This window comes from Spermophilus citellus (assembly GCF_964194105.1).
Source record: "Spermophilus citellus genome assembly, chromosome: 2".
NCBI lineage: Eukaryota > Metazoa > Chordata > Mammalia > Rodentia > Sciuridae > Spermophilus > Spermophilus citellus.
Window position 1 is genome coordinate 245335652 of NC_138183.1, and position 16330 is coordinate 245351981.

The following is a 16330-nucleotide window of genomic DNA, read 5'->3' on the forward strand; positions in this document are numbered from 1 at the left end:
TTTCATCAAACATTAAACAGGATCCTGAATTTACTGAACAATGGCTTCTCATTACTGGCCATAATTGGAACTATACCCTTCATGTAATTATACATTATGAAAGAAATGGAAGATGAGTTTGAAATGTAACTAGTGAAGTTGCATCAAACATTAGTCTCTCTGACAGAATTTCATGGGATATCCAAAGGTTTTCCAAGATATAAATAGAATTAAATAAAAGTCAATTTTATTTAAAATTTAATGTTAGGTGGACAGTCACTATATTGGTAACAAAATATACTGGGAGGTTGATTTGAAGCATCCATTTGACAAAATGATTTGACTGAAAAATAAAAAGGGTGGATTTAGGCTTTAGAATATATACAAATTGAATTAAGTGTCTGAGTCAACATCTATTTTGAATGTTCAGATAAGTGTGAATGATGTAGGGGGGAAAGAGACACTGAGTTGTTAAAAGCATTAAAAATACTTGTGAAAGAATCTCAAGGTTAACAAGGTTTAATCCGGCAAAATCACATAGAATATGAGCAAAGTCTACTAAGAAATCAAGAAGACTCTCACAGAGTATGAATTATTGTAGGTTTAAATGGTACATAATAGAATCAACTAAATTGATCAGGTAAAATAGAGAATTAAAATAAGGAGTTCCAGCAAAGCCTTGATTTATGGGCATTCATAACTTGCATGTAGCTAATATTTTATAAATCCCGAGTAAAGTGAGCTCAGAGTGGAGGTTCCAAAAGTGAAGACGGAGGCTTAGTAACCAGGGGGACAGGGCAATGGGAAGCATATTCTTGACTGTGAGCTCTGACTTCAATACTGTGTCCAGGATATGTGAGAAGTAGAGAGAGACTCACATCTCAGAGATACAGCACAAAGCTTAAAACATTATAGATACGCATCTGGTGAGCTGAGTGAGATGAATCCCAGGAAGCATGTGGCCAACTGGACCCCTGGGAATGTCCTTGTCATATAGCCCACATAAGAGCAGGTCACAATCTTTGAGGACTGTGAACCAGAGTCTATGAAGCCTGAAGGATGATAACTCTCAGGTGTATGCTCTAGAAAGATGCAAAGGTAGGAGGAAGAATCCATTCCTCATCTCAGCCTTGCTTTGTCTATTAGAAGTGGGTCTAGTTGGGGGCAGGGGAACACAAGGGATATGGGGGTCCTGTAAGTTGAATTAGAGGGAACTAAGGAATGAAAAAATGTCTTGTCTGAAGTCTTGCTGCAAATGAGCTGTTTGCCCTTTTTCAGGAATCGGAGGGGGAGACTCCCAGTCTTGGAAAGCAGAGACCTCTGCTATATGATCGGCAACTCTGTGTGCACAGGGCTGAGGACAGGAAAAACCATTCAAGATGTATTTGAGCTGACTCCTTGGGAAGGTATAGAAATGGGGATATAAATAAAAGTCAGCCTACCCCGATCAAAAAATGTACAAATTGAATATGATTCAGTTTCTAGAGAACCACAACCCCATCCCGACTCCCTGTTGTCAGCACAACTAGGTTTTGATACTGATCATGGAAGAGATTTGAAAATAAACCTGTACTGTGAAGTGATTCCCCTCTGGTGCCAACAGCCGCAGCTTCAGCAGGACATCCAGAGCAGATGCAGCCCCGGGATTGACCCTAAACTTTCCAGGGAGTGAAAACATTCTCTAGCCAGGCCAGCCGGGCCCTTGGGCCCTGCCCTCTCAATAGCAAAAGAGTCTACTGCTCTTCCTGAAGGGGCAGCCCCAGGTCCTACGGATGAGTGGACAGAACAGAGCACAGACCTGGGGGAGGGGACCACTTTCTGAGACAAGACAGGGGGAATGAGACCCTTGAGTTCTCTGGATCATTAATTTGTCCTACACGAACCCAAACAAAACTGACCAACTCAGGAAGTGGAGAAGTGGAAGGAAGCAGTGCATCCTTGGAAGAAACTGCATTGTCTAAGTAGCAAATACATAAATATGTATTTTAAAACAAATGACAGTGTCTGTGTGAGGTTAGGAAGCCTGTTGAGGTGAATACTGTTACTTTCCTAGACAGTCTTCCCACATTTGGAGTTTTGAAGGGAATGTGTAATGATTAGAAAAGTTCTTCCTGCTACGAAGCTACACCTCCTCAGAAGATGTTTCTTATCTTCCAGGTACTTCAGATTCTCATTGGGCTGATGACCTTGTTCTTGGGGCTTACAATGGCTTCTCTAGCTCATCCTTCTCTTGAAAACTGCATGGTTCTTGGGACTCACGTAGGCTACCCCAATGGGGACCTTTCTCTGTGAGTGTCAGTAATTATTCCACTGCTTCTAATTTCAAGCACCTGCAAATACTTTTAGCCATTTCTTTTGAAAATCTTTGCACAATTTTTGGGGGTCCCAAGCTTAGATCTACTGTTTGGGTAGCTAATATTGACAGGAAGGTTAAGGAAGCTGGGAGGATTTTATAACAAGGAGAGTGTAAATGCAAGCTCTGAGAGGATTCTCTCTTTTGCCAGTTCTTCATATCTAGGACTCTGTCCATTGCTGCTGGAAGGAAAATGACCAAGGACTTGGTGAGTGTCTTATTGGGGAAGCTCAGGTGAAATAGGGAACTGTTCTGTCATTTGGCTAAGGCATGTGCAATCTCACTGGATCTTTAAGGAAGGGCCCTTGATGTGTTCTGAAATGTTTCTTCCATGACACTTAAGCAAGCATGATTGACTTGGCATGATTGACTTTGACATTCTATATGAAGCATGCTGCCTGCATTGGAGCCCAAGGTCATCAAAGTTGCTACTTTATCAACTATTGCTTCCAGCCCCTTCAAAGTGGACAGGTCCCCATGTAGATTTCCAAACTCAACTCAGCTGGTTTGAATATCATTTAGTGACCACCCAGACATAGGAAGAACAGGATTTTCAACAGTCTATCTTATTTCATTCAGATCCAAGGAAGCCTGGGGATGAATACCATCAGCGCCACAGTAGTGGGGTCTGGTGCAGGTGTGGTATTTACAGCATAATTTGGTCTGCATGTGGAAATAGAATGGTTGGATCACTGCAGCCTGTGCCATTTTACTCTAGTAAGTATTTCTTATTCTAATGGTGGCCATTGATGAATTGTTTTACCATCAGAAATGTCCTTTGTGGCTTCTCACCATGAACCTGAGTAGGAGCTATTGGTTCTACAGATCCTGACTCATCTCCTGAAAGTTAATGGCATCTGGTTACTTTGCACCTTGCTAGGAGTAGTAAGCACAAAGTTCTTCAAAACCCCTTCCTTTCTGAGCACCCTAAGGTGAAGTTATTTAATAGAAAGTTCTGCAAGAATCTGGAATCTCTAAGGAGCACTCTTCTCTTGATTTTTAATGTCCTGCTGAGGAACAAAAGGAAAACTGGCAGTTTCAGGTGCTCCCTGGTTTTCAGGGACTCTGAGCAAACAGCTGGGGTGACTAGAGAATAAATGTCCCTTTTCATTAAAATGCTGTCTAGCCTGAAGGAGGGAGAATTTCAGGGGGTGAATGATAAGCTCTGTTTTATGTTTGAAAACACAAATGGATTAAAAAATAAAGGGGACTTCTAACCCCTAAAATCCCATAGGAACACTGTTCATCCTGTTTGGAACAAATGAGTGAGAGAATAAATGATTAATTATCCACTTTTGGTAGTTAATTACCAAATATTAATTTGGGGAGAGCTCACTAATCTTCATAAAACAGAAAACTTCTGCACTGAATTGATATTAACCAGCACCAGAAGGGAAATTCTGCAGTTTCTTGTAACCCAACGTTTTGCCTTCTACCACTTGAATTCTGTCCTCTGGAACCTGTGAGTGTTCCTCCTATTTGACAAGGGTTTTATTTTGTATACATATATTGTTTTCTACAGAGCCTTTGTGTAGGCATGGCAATCCTGTCTGTGCTGGAAGACTCCGTGGCTTTCTCTCTCTCCATATATGGGTGTAGGGTGGTCTGCTCTATCAATAGGGTAAGTGTCCTGGACATTCATAGTTTCTCTCTCTCTCTCTCTCTCTCTCTCTCTCTCTCTCTCTCTCGTGTGTGTGTGTGTGTGTGTGTGTGTGTGTGTGTGTGTGTATGTGTCCTCCTATCCTCTTGTAGCATAGATTAGGAAGAAAAATTTAAGAAAATGGTGTTGGATGTATGCATGACCCTTACAGGTAGAATGGCCATGGGAGAGATGGTCTCTTTCCGCCAAAGAATAGACCCCAAACACTGAAGAATCCTCTATGTTTCTGGTCCCCTGGAAATCCTCCTTGGAAGAAGCATAAGAAAAAGATGGTTACAGCAAGTATGGAAATAGACCCACTAGGTACCAGGTGACAAGTGACAATACTGAAGAGGTACCAAAGCATGGAGATGCTTTCCTTCCTAATTTTCTAACTATAAGAATCTAATGTTCTGATTTCTCCACAGGTGGTCATTTTCTTACCACATAATGACACTATAACCTCTATAGTCTTTCCTGAATTTATTAATGATGAGGTGGCATTTTGATAGCCTGGAAATTTGATGTTTCCAGGCACTTTGTCCTGTTATCATCCTGTTGGCTGTTTACCCTACATGGTACACCTAAGCTCACAATGCAGTGTGTCTGACTGTGCTCAGGTTTAGACACTAGGAATCCCACCATGATGAAACAAAATGTAATAAAGACTCTTTTTATTTGCTGATGCTGATGATTCTTTTGATTGCCCACCACTCCAACCTCCAACCTCTGGATGAGCCAGGGCACACAGTGTCATTTTCAGATTCTCAAGTCTGCAAAAATAGAACCTTGAACTGGGCACCTTCGCTTCTGCCTGTATCACAACAAATGTATCAAAGGAGAAAGGAAATGCATTCTGATTATTTCTGTGTGTCCCTACTTTGATTCTGCCTCTTTGACTGGTGGCCCAGCACACACATGTGCTGAAAATAATCTCCCGATGTTAACCAAAATATGTTTTTCATTATGGATTATTCTGTTGTTCTATGTAATCAGTAGACTCCTTTACAGACATGTTCCCATCTATATGAGAGAGAGAGATAGACAGACAGACACACAGGCAGATGACAGATGTGATGTTCAGAGAATGGTCAGAGAGATGCAACATAAAAAGGATAAAAATATCCACAGCTCATAGTGAAGGGGTCAAGCGCCAAGGAATACAGCAGGCTTCCACAAGCTGGAGAACTCAAGGGAATGGACTCTACATTTAGAGTCTCCAGAAAGGAGCACAACCCTTTGGGACAACTTGATTTTAGCCCAGTGAGACCGGTGTGGGACAGTGAAGCACAGAACACTAAAACAAAATTCCATTGCTTCAAGTCACTATGTTTGTGGTCATTTGTTCAAATACAACAGAAAACTAGTATAGACAGAATGACCACAGGAAATGATAGCCCATACTTCCTCCTGAATATAAAAGAGTTTGAAAAATATAATAAATAAAATAGGAGGATGTATAAAACATGACGAAGATGCACCGTGAGCAAGCTGAAATCATTCAAGATATTAGCATGTAATGTAGCACTGGAAAATCTTTTATTTCTAAAAGAAATGAATTAAATTTTAAAAATTAAAATTTAATTTCAATTTGAGCTGGATGCGATGGTGCATGCCTGTCATCTCAACAGCTCAGGAGAGTGAAGCATGAGAATTCAAAGCCAGCCTCAGCCACCTAGTTAGGTCCTAAGCAACTTAGCACGACCCTGTATCTGAATAAAAATTTAAAAGGTTGTGGATGTGGCTCAGTGGTTAAGTGTCCCTGGGTTCAATCTCTGGTACCAAATAATAAATAAATAAATAAATAAATAAAATGAAAATAAAATAAATAATATAAAAATACTATGTAATATCAACAAATGCATGCAAAATTTTGATAAAATCAAGTGTACATAATTTTTGAAAACCTCTCAGAGATAATAATAATGGGAAACTTACTAAGGCAATAATAAAATGCACTTGAAGTCCATAGCCAATAGTATTATTGGAGTTGAAGTGCTAAAAAGTAGTCTGGTGTGATTAGGAAAACAGGTAAGGCATGAACTCTACTTTTACTTATTGTTATCTTGGCTCTCCAATAAGAACAGAAGTAAAGAAAAAAGATAAGTATTGTGAAAGAAGCAAAAGTGATATTATTAGAGATAATTATTTTTATATGAAGTACTTGCAGAAGATAGCATTTGAAATAACATGAGCATTTGTAAGGTATTGTTTATGAAATCAATTACCTGTCTACACTTAACAATAAAGTTGCAATACAAAATCTAAAATAATCAATATGATATCAAAAACAACAAATATATAGTAATTAAGATTGAACCTGTCAATAATATGAAATATATATTAATTCTGAGTTAGAATTTAAATATATTTACAAATTTAAATAAAACAGAATCATGGTCTATAAATTGTCATGTATAATGAAATCAACCTCTAAATGTGATTCTAGTTTCAGAAACATCTCAGAAAATTGTTATGAATGAATTAACAAATTGATGCTAACTCTTTCCCATCACAGGATGCCCTAGAGAGCTTTTTGAAGTTGGAATTTAACAATTTAAGTTTGAGGTAAAGTTTTCAAATACCTAAATTCAAACATGTTTTGATTATCTTAAATTATCAAAATCTGTTGCAGAGGCTGAAAACCATCATTTATTATGAACATCCTATGGGGACTTTGAGTGCCCAGGATACTCAGAGCATTTAATAGAAGACTCTGTGGATGCTTTCAGGCATATGTTAGGACTTTTGGCCACTCTGTATATAGCCTAGAAGATTTGTTCACAAGTGCAGCCCAATTATTGTCCTCAGTACTTGAATGGTCTCCAGAGGATCCAAGGACTTGACACAGAATATGGGTAGAAAGGATCTTTGTCAGGAAGGCAGATTCACCCTCAGCCTTAACTGTTGATTGAGTGCTCTTTGTAAAGTCAGTGCCAGGAAAGGTTCACAGTCTTACTGTGGAATGGGCCAAGCAGAGAATTTCTCACCTTATAAATCTAACATACTTCTTTCTAGATAGAAATGTATTAGTTTATATGTTAAATATTCTGTTCTTTTGATGTTTAAGACCCATGTAAATCTAAACCAAAACTTACTGAAAGTACTTTTCCTATTTTCACAATAATACTCCTGAAGATAAACAAACTTGAGGTTTTGTCACAGGAAACCAATACCACAATCTGATAAATGTCTGTGTCTATGTATGCCAGATGGTGGTATAGGTATTAGGAATTCTTTTTGGATGTGTTATGTTTAAGATTTTTACTAAGTATACAAGTTGAGATCTAAAACTGATAATAAAAAAGTTAATGCACCCATGTAATTACTGCAAACACTTTATGGTCACTGTAAATATTTTGGGGGTATGGAAAAGGGAAGAAAGTAACAATAGTCCCTTTGTCCCTAGCATCTGTTTAGAGAGAGCAGTGTGCAGAATCTAATGTTCTTTTGTAAGAAACATTCTATGATTTTAAAAATAAATTCAGGGGACAAAAATTTAAGAAGTAAAACTCATCATAGACTTCCTGTCTAGATCTAATATAACTTTGGGATCATGGACAGAAAATATTAAAGAAAAGTAGTTAGGATCACCAAAGAGTAAATGAAAATAAAAATATGAATACCAGGTGCTTGCTTTGTGTTATAAATCTTGCTATCCTGAAAGACTAACACAAAGCAAGCACCGGGGCCCTTAGTGGATTAAGGAAGAACACTCAAGGTTAAAGGAAGAAAGAGGCTGCAGATAGTCAGTATTAAAATAGGAGAGGATTATCTAATCCAGGAGAAAAAGTTTTCCACTTACTTCTAAAAATGATAATTAGGACTAAAAATACCTATCACCAGATTTTTCTCATTATTTTATGTACTTTATTGTATTTTTTAGTTTTGGTTTCTTCAGGTAATCCGATTTTAACTATTTCTCTAAATTACCAGATCTCTATCATTGTTAGAACAAAGGTGGGTATTTGTGACATGATTACATTAAATCTGTTATCTCAGAGTTCATTTGCATAAAATGCTTAAAAGAGTATTCTTTATTTCTTATGAAAAATATAGTGCTATATTGCAAAGAATGGAGCGTAGATAGGTTCCCTTTAATAAGACTGGATTTGAATTATGGTCAAACTCCTTACTAGCAGTGTGACCTATAACAGTTGGTCTTATCTTTATTAAATCTGACTTTCTGATCTCACACCATTGGGAATATGCATGAGCACAGCCCCCAGCCTGTATGTGTGAAGGAAGGAGAGCTTGTTAAACTGCTATAAATGTGGTTACTGTGCTGTCTGTAAGTAGCTAGTTGCCAAAAATGAAAGTGTGCTCTCCCTGGGGGTGGGGAGCAGCCCTGCCATGATTTGGAATGGCCATGCCGTTCTGAGGTTCACTTTTGGGAAATCTAAGAAGCTACCAGATGAAACCCTCTTCTATCAAAATCATATTTACTGACTTCTTCTGTTGTACTTTACTATTTTTAATAGGTTAGGAAAATGATAATGTAAAAGAGACATTTGTTAGATAACCATCAAATTTCAATAACTCATTCTTTATTCAAGGTCATTAAGAGGGAAATAAAACTATTTTTGGTCACAGAATAATGCACACAATGGAAGCTTCTTGCAGGGGCATGGAGGATGGATTTATCCTTAGCTCTCCTGCAGAGGGGACATATAGGGTTCCACTCTGATGATAGTTTAACCTACAATAGCCCTTACAAGGTCCCTAAGTGAGTAGTTATTTCTATAAAGACAGAGTTGTGCACATGAGTCTTAAAAGATGCATTTTCTAGAAGAACAGAACCAATAGAAAGTCCCTATAGTAGGTGTTTGTATAGTGAAGAGTAGAAAATTATTTTATCCTGCAGGTCAAAGGAGTTTTGGGGGGTGTCTTTTGAAGAATTAAAGAGCTTGAAATTGATAATGGAAGTTCCAGAACAAGGGAGGCAGCACTAGATGAGCAGCCTGGGCTCTCTGCACTGAGGAGAACCAGAGGAGGGTACATGCAGGGACCCCCAAACCCCGAAGGCTTGTGCAACGTCTCCAAATCCTAAAATAGAGAAGGAGAAGCACAACTCAAGAGCTGGTTTAACTGCCGTAAATTCAAATTGTGCCCTTTTCTAAAAAGAAGCCAAGTTTAGGTATGAAAGAAATCGCTGCAGATTTGTAGAAAGAGATCTAGGAAGAAAATGTGACTTGAAAGCTGGGCGGGGCCGCGTTAAGAAGACCATGTCTTGAGGAAGTCCTGGCAGAAGACTCAGGGAACATTAGGCCCTGGAGCTAGACGTACAATGACTTTCCATGTTGGAATTGTTTAGGGTAATCCTGCAGCTCACACAAATGAAGGAATTAGGTCAGGACAATATCCTCCAAGTAGGTAAGTTTCAAGGAGGGACCGCGATGGTCCCTAGGCAGAAAAATGGAAGCATTGCAGTTCAGAAGAGGTAGGGGAGACTCCGGCATGAGCCAGAGCCCACAGGCCAAGTAGCACTGTGTGGCCACAGAGGCCAAGAGTTTATGTTCATAAATCTCAAAACATATGTAGCCAAAGTGTTAGAACCGACGCCTTGACCTTGGTCTTCTCCAACCCATGGCTGCTATTTTCATTCAGTTCCTCAGCTCAAAGCAAAACAAAGCAACAAGGATGCCCCTACATCTCCTATTTTAAGAGGAACTAGAACAAATTACCTATGAGCTGAGCTAACAATTTAGGTCCAAGGAAAGCAAGGATAGGACCAAAGCAGACACCAAGGCTTGGCCCAGGGAAGGAATGCGGCTCAAGGCTCAGTGGTGTCCCCCACAAAATATAAGTCCTGAAGCCCTAACCTTCAACGTGGCTGTGGAGAAACGGGGCCTGTAAAGAGATAATTAGGTTTAAAGAGGTCCTCAGGGTGGAGTTCTGATCTGATAGGGTTAGTGCCCTTGGTGACCTCTAAAGGAAGAGATAGAGAGTCCTCTTTTGCTATCTACTGTGCTTCAGCCATCTATCTTGAGAGGTCTATCCCCATCAACCCCACCCTCAGTCCCCCCACCGTCCACCTCCTGTGAACCTTTTGCAAGGTCTGGAACTTGGCTGGATTTCATTTTCCTGACTGGTAAAGGATGGTAGTAACAGGACCAAATTCAAACAGAAGTTGCAAGGATTAAATAAGTTGGTCATTTTAAAAGGCTTAGAACATCTCTTAGTACTTACTAAGCACTCAATAAAGAAGTCATTATTTCTTAAGAAACCCTCATTTGACCTCTAGGATATTAGATATTTGGAAATAGTGTTTCATTTATTTTTACTTTATACATAGTAATTTTTCACATGGAAAAGACGTTCTAATTTAGATACAGAAAATCAAATAAAGCACTCTGAATCTTAACTGGAATCTCTGACTAATGGTGTGTTTTAATTGAGCTATTGTTCTATTTTTTAACACTTCATTGAAAGAATATATTTCTAAATGACTAAGGTTGACAACAGGTTATGGTTTGAGAACGAAGCATTAATCTTTTTTAGATACTCTCTGTCTATTTAGATTTAGAGAGAAATCTATTTAATCTATTTAGAAAATATCCCAAAAGATTAAAGTGCCTTGTTCGGTTGAGAAATAGTCCCTAAGAGGGCAATGGCATAACTGCTCATAAGATCTAAATAATCTTATATATTCATCTGGTGTTCAAATCAGATTAGGTCTCAAAAGAGGAACCTTGCAGAGCACCTCATGTTTATTAAAGAACACATGCATTATCAAAAACAAAGTCCAACATCAGTGTGTTGCAAAGTTAGTTTCTAGTTCTCACCCCTGAGAAAGTCAGGAACATGCTTAGCCAAGTCCCACATCAAGTGAATAAACATTTACGGCAGACAGCCCTCCTTCCTCCTGTCTCAACAGCTGCAGAATAGCTGCTCTTCCTCCAGCAGGGATGCCTTAGGTGCAGTTGAATACACATTTCTTACTGTCAGTCCTATGTTACACTTTGTTGATACACATTTTGTATTCTAGTATCTTTTCTCAGATTCTCCATGAGAAAAGCAGGGAAGACCTGGAAGCATTCAGCTAAGGAACTTGGCTTGGACTTGGTGTCAGATGGCATTATGGTGCTTATCCAAGCTACCTGTGCAGAGACTTCAAACTTGAATGAATTGTCAGCCAAGAAAGAAAGCAAACTTTCTAGGTGAAATAAAAGATCACAAAAATATTTCTGTTTGAGAGCTAAGTATTAGATTTTTCCTAGAAATGATGATAACCCTAGTTAAAATAAATCTATGAATGTAGGGAATATGAACAGTACCAGGTTCCTCTTTTGAGACCTAATCTGGGCAACCATAAAATAAAGAGCAGCTACATACTAATCATGTGCACATGCATGTGTGCATGTGTAAAATTTAGTGACAGGCATGAGGAGGAGGGTATGTGTAGCAGATTCCTACCATAAACCTGTCTTTGGTTACCATCGTGATGATCTGTGTGGTAAAAATATATTATAACAGAGTCTCATGGATGGCATTCACAGAATCTATACCTTGCAGTGCTAAGTATTCATCAGCTTTAGGTGGAGTCAATAAGTCTTGATAAAGATCTTCAGAACCTAATCTACAAGCCAAAGCCTGCAAATAACAACAGCAATAGCATCCTCAGTTATTCCACCTGGATCCTCATTATCGCTGAGGATTCTTTTCTTTTTTTGTCTGAACTGCAAATTTCTCTCTGCAATGCTGAGTCTAGTTCAGCAGTTCTCAACTCAAAGTAATTTTGCCTCCCAGGGAACATTTGGCAATGTCTGGAGACAGGGATTTGGGAGGAAATACTGGCAACTAGTGGATTGAGATGCTCCTAAACATCCCGCAGTACACAGACACCTCCCCCAACAAAGCAATATCTATCCCCAAGTGTTAATAGTGTCTCTGTTGAAACACCCCACCCAGCCAGTGTGTTCACAAGAACCTAGGGAGAGGGGGTAGGGCAATTTTAGCCAAGTCTGAAACGTTTGTAAAATACTGAGTGATCTTGTAAAATTTCTAAGTGATTTTTGTGAAATATTGTATAGCCAACAATCTGTGCAGTGTCTACAGAATTTTGAAAAGTAATAGGATAAAGAACTACTCCATTAAAAAATATGAGATGAATTCATAAATACACTGAGACACATTCCTATGGCTTTTGTCCTCAGAGCATGGAAACAGAAATCTCAGCACAGTGGATTTGGGGTTATAACGTGGCTACCACTAGCAAAATCTATGGTGGAACACACATGTGCCTATTGGGGAGACTACACACACACACACACACACACACACACACACAACTAGCACCTGTGTATGTATACATGAGCAAATGAATGCCTCTGTGTGTATGATTAATGGGGATTGTGTGAAGTGTTTTTAGTACTGAATTAGTATCAAGGTTACACTACCATTCCTAGGTTTTGTTTTTTTTTTTAATCTTTTGACTCAACTATTACAATTTTTCCATTGAAACGTTTATTTATTTAATATGACCTATAGTTCTTCTGGATATTTGCAATGCCATTGTTACCTTATCTTACAACAAAATAAGCACAGTCCATGTTCAACATATTTTAGATCAGTTAACTTAAAAAGACATATAAGAATGGATAGCACATACCACACTATGGAAGTCATGTGACAAAAGAATCTTTAGAAAATAGATTGGTGACTATATCACAAGATCAGTGTTCTCTCACCCCTTCTCCCATCTGACCACTAATAATTTATTCTAGGCAATTCTCTACCTAAGCAGAGATTGAAGTTGGTGATTACTCATGATTCTGGGAAGTGTTTCAAATGCCTCCTCCCCTTCCCAGTAAACAGCCATGCACCAGCAGACCCCAGGGAGTGAGGGTGAAATGAAAGTCACACATTGGCCACCTTGTTTGGAGGACCCACGTGATCTAGCAAAGAGAAGGTAAGTCCAGGGCTGAGGTGTTTCCTCACTCTGTTGTAGCAAAATGCTCTCGTCCTGATCTCCCAGGGGCAAATTTCAGAGAAAATTTGGGGAAAGGATACATTTCCTAGTCAAGATATGCATATTCCATTAAGACAGGATACTGAATCCAACACAAACCTTCTTCTAGTGATCACCCATAAAGAGAATCCTACAGAACTAAATATGAGTCATGGGCATTCTGAATGGCAAACCTACTAAGAGCTCTCTTCACATTCCAGAGGTATTTACTTTTATTTTGATTACTTCTTCACATGTATTGAAGAAACACTGATTATGAACATGCTGTGATTTCACACACACGTGCACACACGCACCCACACAAATGTCATGTGACTCAACTTTACCCATTGAAAGGATATATATTTCGACATTTCATACATGGTCTCGTAGATAACCATGGGAAGGATGCAGACCAGCTCCTAAATTTGGTATAATTGTCACTACTAAAACTCCATAGGCCAATATTTGACTAACGTCCCAGATCCATTTTCTCTTCTTTGGACATATTGCTCAATGAATGTATGGTATTATTTATGTGTATAACAATTCATTCTCATTAGAGAAAAATTTGAAAAGATAAATGTATATGTTTTAGGAAAAAATACACAAAATATAGTCAAAAAATTCTGCAACTGTACCCAAAACCCCTAATATTGTATTTTTTAAAAAATTTTAACCAAAAAAAAAAAAGATGTTACTGCATTTTTCCGTTATTTTTCAATACTTAGAAATTTCATCTCTAGGCTTCACTCATGGAAGTCTAATGGGGCTGAAAATTAACATTTCATGTGAAAACACCTTCCAGCAAAAAAAATATTTTCAATTGTGAAAGAGAGATCAAAGCATCTAACACACATTAAATTGTAGTACCTGAAAGAGAACAGAGAGGTTACAGAATTTTAAAAAATACTTTAAAATACATGGCTGAGTATTTTCAGAAATTATGATAGAAATAAATCCTTACATTCAAGAATCAATAAGTCCTAAGCATGTTTTGATAGGAGACAGACAAAGAGATAAAAAGGACCTTGCAAAAGGTAGGGAGAGAGAGGGAGAATCCATACTTAAATATGCAACATAAACACAATCAAAGATTGTTTAAAGAGTCAGAATATATGCAAATGGCCAATAGCCATATGAGAAGATGCTCAATGTCATTATTTATAAAAGAAAAGCAAATTAAAATAAGTGCCATTCACATGCACTGGACTGACTAAAATTAAAAATAGCAAAGATTAGTAAGGATGTTGAACAAATAACTGTCTTACATGTTTGGTAGTAATGTAAAATGAGAATAACTGAAAAAATAGTTTGATAATTTATCGAGACATTAAATAAATGTTTATCTTGTGATGTCATCTTGTTCCATGTAATAATTCAAGAAACAAGAACATACAGTATATTAACAAAAAGATTACATATTAATATTCATAGTGACTTTACTCATAATAGCAAAAAAAAAAACAGCTCAAATGTCCATCAACAGGTAAAGGATAAAGACTATAAAATGCTCATATTATGAAATACTACTAAACAATAAAAAACTACTGATAGATGCAGCAACACAGAAAATTTTCAAAATTGTAATGGTAAATATCAGAAATCAGATGCAAAGATGATTTGACCACAATCTGCTTGATTTTGTTCTATTGATATATGTAGCTTGTGTCATTAGGGTAAATTTCAGCAGACTTAAAATTGTCCTAAGCTGTTTTGCTGTAGTTTCCCCAAGGCACTGACCCTCAGTCACTGCATGAGTATACTGATGAACAGTGCTGCTTTGGAGCCAGGGGTGTGTGGAGTTGCTCAAAGGTTTGTGCCAGCCTGTAATCACCGCTGAGAACAATGAGACTAGGGATTTGCATGTGATCTTTAATGAGATGCACAGAATGATCTGCTATCAGGACCCATTATATGCCAATAAATGTGTCCAAATCAGGTAGAAGAAACCCTAACTAGTACAGTGTCTGGGGGATCCCTGGTTCTGAGGCGTTCTATTAGGGCTTCTTACCAAAAACAGAACATGCATCACAGAGACAAAGTGAGGGCCCTTGGAGCTCAAGCCCGGGCTCCGTGCCTCTTGCTGCAAGGCAGTGTTTAACTCGGATGCACATCTTAACTCCAATACTGTTGGTACACTGCCTCCTATTCCCATGATACACCACGGATTTGTAAACACTGTCCTAATGGTCCTGGGAGTCTTCTTTAGAAACTGAAGCCTATCAACCACTGTTAGAGGTAAATGTATCAGAAGAGAGATTACATCAAAGACACAGAAACAATTTTAGCTAAAAGTATTGCTAAGAATTGCCTATAAGTTAAAAAAAAAAGAGATGATTCTGATAAATATAGTGGAAACAAACTGCTAATAGAGGGTAATAACTGCATGCCTTTGGCTTAAAGAAGCAAAGCTTTGGAATCAGTTAGTGATAGAAAAAAACATCCCAGAATAACATGAACATAATCAAAGCAGTCTCAGGATATAGCAAAATGTATGGGAAGAGAACTACAAAGCAAACAAACAAATACAGCAAATCCACTAAAATTTATTTCCAGTGTTTGGCTCAGCAAAAACAGAAGTAAGCTTTTCTTCTTTTGGCCAGCAGATGGAGCTCCAACCAAAGCAACCTGGGAAACTAAAATGGTCTATAGGAGTTAAAATGTTGTAATGGATCCTGAGGATTTATGAGAATAGATTAAAGGAAAGGTGAATCATACATGCTCGGAAAATAGCAAATTTTCTGATTTACCTCCTTGTGATATAAATATTCACAGCCTACTAGAGTCATAGGAAAGCTGTAAATGATAGGCTATCAGATGGGCTACGTGAAGACAATTGCATGATTCCAAACAGCATGTCCCTCGCCCAAGTTATGATTGGCACTATAATAAAAGAGGCAACACCAGAATGTCATCTCATATGACTGTAGTGACCTCAGAAGTATATAGCAGGCCAGTTAGGAAGCATATTTCACCTTCGCTTTCTTTCCTTCTGGTATTTTTGTCTAAGTTTGACACCAGGATACTAACCTCATGGAACAAGTTGGGAGTGTTCCCATTTCCTCTCTGTTGTGAATAAGTTTATAAAGGGTAAGTGTTTTTCTTTAAATATTTAAATTAATTCACCTGTGAAGCTATTTGGATATGAGCTTTACTTTCAGGGAAGGTTTTTTAATACTATTTCCATTTTTCACTTGTTACAGAATCATTCATTATTTTTTTTTTTAAAGAGAGAGTGAGAGAGGGGAGAGAGAGAGAGAGAATTTTTAATATTCATTTTTAGTTTTCGGCGGACACAACATCTTTGTTGGTATGTGGTGCTGAGGATCGAACCCGGGCCGCACGCATGCCAGGCGAGCGTGCTACCGCTTGAGCCACATCCCCAGCCCCATCATTCATTATTTTT